Source organism: Eutrema salsugineum, unplaced genomic scaffold (assembly GCF_000478725.1).
Source record: "Eutrema salsugineum unplaced genomic scaffold, Eutsalg1_0 scaffold_12, whole genome shotgun sequence".
In the NCBI taxonomy this organism is placed as follows: domain Eukaryota; kingdom Viridiplantae; phylum Streptophyta; class Magnoliopsida; order Brassicales; family Brassicaceae; genus Eutrema; species Eutrema salsugineum.
Genome location: NW_006256895.1, coordinates 6,814,287 through 6,818,237, shown reverse-complemented (window position 1 = coordinate 6,818,237; position 3,951 = coordinate 6,814,287). Strand labels below are relative to the sequence as shown.

General features: G+C 42.9%; 1 non-coding gene across 1 annotated transcript; it reads right to left on the bottom strand.

Moving 5' to 3' along the window:
* Positions 1 to 1,273: 1,273 nt before the first annotated feature.
* LOC112089536 lies at positions 1,274 to 1,380 on the bottom strand. Its single transcript, XR_002901174.1, has one exon. It is a non-coding gene; the product is annotated as a small nucleolar RNA R71 (small nucleolar RNA).
* Between the last annotated feature and the right edge of the window lie 2,571 nt (positions 1,381 to 3,951).

The following is a 3,951-nucleotide window of genomic DNA, read 5'->3' as shown; positions in this document are numbered from 1 at the left end:
AATTGCTTGTTATGTCTTTCTGTATAAGATTCAGTCTTCTTGGTTGAGAGATCGTTTGGTCACTTATTAGGCTTGATGCATTATGCTTGCTGATTGCTTGATTATATCTAATGGTTGTTAGACTTGATTAAGTGATTTGCAAAGGGATTATTGTCATGGGAATGAATTAATCTGATTAAGAAGCCTAGACTAAAGAGTAGCAAGTGTTGCATTATGTTCTTAGCATCATGATTCAATATCTAAAGCACCCTAATCAATGATCACATCTAGAGGTTTAGCTTTTATCATTTGCTTAATCACCATCATCTTGTTTTGTTTGCTTGCTTAGTTCATTAATCATAGCTTGTTTGTTTCTTGTTTTATGCTTTCTTGTTGCTGGTTTCACAAAACTCATCTTTGATTACTTGACTTAAGAACCTATCACATAAACTAGTGCCTAACTACCACACATATGGATTGACACCCCTTATACTACTTTGACAAGGGGATTGATACCCCCATCTAAGAGCCTCAAAACTCTTAGTTATCAATTGGCGCCGTTGCCATATTGTGTGGGGATTGTTAGCATTAGTTTCTGATATAGTTTTTGAGATCAAGTTTATTTTGTTTTACTGATCACCTTTCAAGCTCTGTCTTTGTTTTCAGGTTTATGATCACAAGAAGCCAAGCCAGAAGACAAAGAGAAAGAGCTGTTCACTTGGAGAGGTTAGGAATGAATCAGCAAGTTGGGAATGAGCATCAGGCTCAAGAAGCTGATCAAGGTCAAAGAGCTGGTAATGGGATTGGAATTCAGGCTCAACAGGCTCAGGTCCATCAGGGACACGCTCAGGGTAACCAGAACCAAGACCGACCTCAGGTTAATCCACCACAGCCCCACCCAAACCCACCCATACGTCATCAGCCCCAACCAGTCTTTGTTGGTGAGAATGACCGAGCTTATGCACACCAGTATGGAGCAGGAATCAGGCCACCTCCTGTCCAAAACAACAACTTTGAGGTGAAGGCCTCTTTGATCAATATGGTTCAGAATCAGAAGTTCCATGGCTTACCTATGGAGGATCCCTTGGAGCATCTGGATCAGTTTGACAGAGTTTGTGATCTCACTAAGATCAATGGGGTATCTGAAGACAGTTTCAAACTGAGATTGTTCCCATTCAGCCTTGGAGATAAGGCACATCAGTGGGAAAAGAACCTCCCAAGAGGATCCATCCACACATGGGAGCAATGCAAGATTGCCTTTCTATCCAAGTTCTTCTCAAGCTCAAGGACTGCAAAGCTAAGGAACCAGATTTCCAGCTTCACTCAACATTCTAATGAGACCTTTGGAGAAGCTTTGGACAGGTTTAGAAGCTACACAAATAAGTGTCCACATCATGGCTTTTCAGAAGCCTCTCTCCTTAGCACTTTGTATAGAGGAGCTGTTCCTAAGATCAGGATTCAGTTGGACACAGCATCAAATGGAAATTTCTTGGCAAAAGAAATCAATGCAGCTATGGAACTTGTTGAGAACTTAGCCATGAGCCAAGACACTTATGGGGAAGATTATGATAGAAGCTATAGAGGAGAAGATTCTGGTAGACACCAAGAGCTGGAAGAGAAGTTTAAAGTGTTGAATATAAAGCTTGACAAAGCCCTAGCTGCCACTCAAAAGCCTATACACTATGTGAGTGAGGAGAAGAGATGCTTCACAAATATCAATGAAGAGGGTCTCACTCAAGAGGAGTTGCACTTCATTGGAAATCAAAACACGTTCAATGGTTACAATAACTTCAACAACCACCAGAACTTGTCCTATAGGAGCAACAATGTGGCCAACCCCCAAGACCAAATATACCCTCCTCAAAGCTTTGTTCAACAGAATCAGTACCAAGGTAACTCCCAAGGTCAACAGGGTTTTCAGCAACCAGCGGTTCAGAATCAAGGGAATAGCTTCACAAATCAAGTCAGCCTACAGCCAAAGGCTCCACCTCCTGGTTTTGGCCCACCAACTGTTCAACAAAGTCCTGATTTCAATGTTCTTCTCCAACAGCTCTTACTAGGACAACAAAAGATGGTATCTGACCTGGAGACACTAGGTACTGAACTAAAGTCTATTAAAAAGAACAAGGGCATCTGCACTTCTGAACCACAAGTCTCTCTTCCTGGTAAAGCTCTTCAAAACTCAAAAGATTATTGCAATGCCATCTACTCCAGTGAGGACCATTCAGCTGCTGTGCAAGAGATTGAAGACCTCCTTTATGGTCAAGTTTTTACTGAGAATGCACACACTCAAGTAGATGAGGACACCATTATAGATGATTTCATTGGCTTCTTACATGAACTCAATGAGGACATTGAGAGCAAAAGTGTGGGGGCAGCCGGTTCAGTTCTTTCTGTTCAGCAAGGGAATGATTCAGTGTCTATTGAAACAAAGGAGCATCCAACTGGTCAAGCAAAGCTAACAGATTGTGCCTCCACCTCTGAATCAACTCAGATGAAGCCCACCTCCCTCCCAAAGCTAGGCAACCCAGGGAAGTTCACCATCTCTTGCACTCTTGGAAACTTTAGAGTTGAGAATGCTTTGTGTGATTCAGGCTCAAGTGTGAGTATAATGTCTAAAGATATGATGGAGAAGCTAAAGGTCAAGTCTATAACGTCCTACCCCTCTTCTATCACCTTTGGTGATTCCTACTCCAAGAAACCATATGGATTTTTAGAAGACTATCCACTTCAAGTTGGTGAATGCATAATTCCCACTGATTTTGTGATCATGAAGATGAAGAAGACCAAAGAGCTCCCCCTATTGCTTGGAACTGCATTTCTCAACACCACTGGTGCAATGATTGACTTTGATACTCAAAGAGTGGTGCTTACAAAGGTGGATAAGGATGCCTTTTACCCTGTTCAACCACCTTTAGCTGAATTTTGTGGATCAGTTGTTCAAGAGATAGAACCCCCTAAGGTACTTGAGATGAAGTATGTAGGAAGTGCTGGGATTTTAGGTGGATCCCAATCTCTTTCAGCTGTGGAAATGGAAAAAGAACCTCACACCAACTCTGTTTACAAGGATGGGACTGAACAGCCATTGATCAGAGAAGAAGACATCTTGCTCTCATGGTCTCCTACACTTAGTGATCTAAGGATGATTAACACCAAAAGTGATGGCTCAGCATCAGAAGACAAGAGTATTAAACCTGATCTTTCTTCTCAAGACTTTGATCTCACTCCTTGGGTTGATGATGATGGTTCTCTGAAGTATAAGCTGGATTGCAATGGGAAGCCAGGTCTGTTTGCTGAAGTGAGGGCATGTCTCACAAGGGCCATCTTTGATAAAGACCCAGATGGTATTCAAGAGCTGGTGGACAAAGGTCTCAAGGTGGGATCTCAAGGACAAGGGTCTAATGGTTCCCAAAGGCAGCAAACCAACTCAGCTTTCTTGCTCAGGACCATTGAAGTGCTGAAGAGCATCAGTGCTCAACCTCACCCCAGCTGAAAACAGGTTTGTGAAAGTCAAACTTAGTGACTTTAAACAAAGTGCTCTTGGGAGACACCCCAAGCTAATCCTCGTATATAATCTTTTTCTTCCTTTCTCTCAATTCCTTCTATGTCTTAGGATCTTATGATGGGTTTTGTGGGTTGGTATCAGCTTCTAGGTGCTTTTTGGAGGACATAGCTCAGTGATGAAGGGAATGGAGCATGTGAGAGATCTGAGAGAAGTGTTTAAGGCAGAAAAACTTGGAGAACGCCTCAGTGCTACATAGGTGTGCGGTTTGGATCAAGAAGAGCCCAGCCCGCAGCGGGACTCGCAATTTACTCCGGCCTGGGCATGCTACCTAGTGAAAGATGTCCAGGCCGCAGCAAAAGAAGTACAGGCCAAGAGTTGAAGTCCCCAACTTTTCTACCTGGTGATGCGGCCTAGAAACAAGAGAAGCCAACCCGCACATCCATTCGCAAAACACTCCAAGTTAGGAG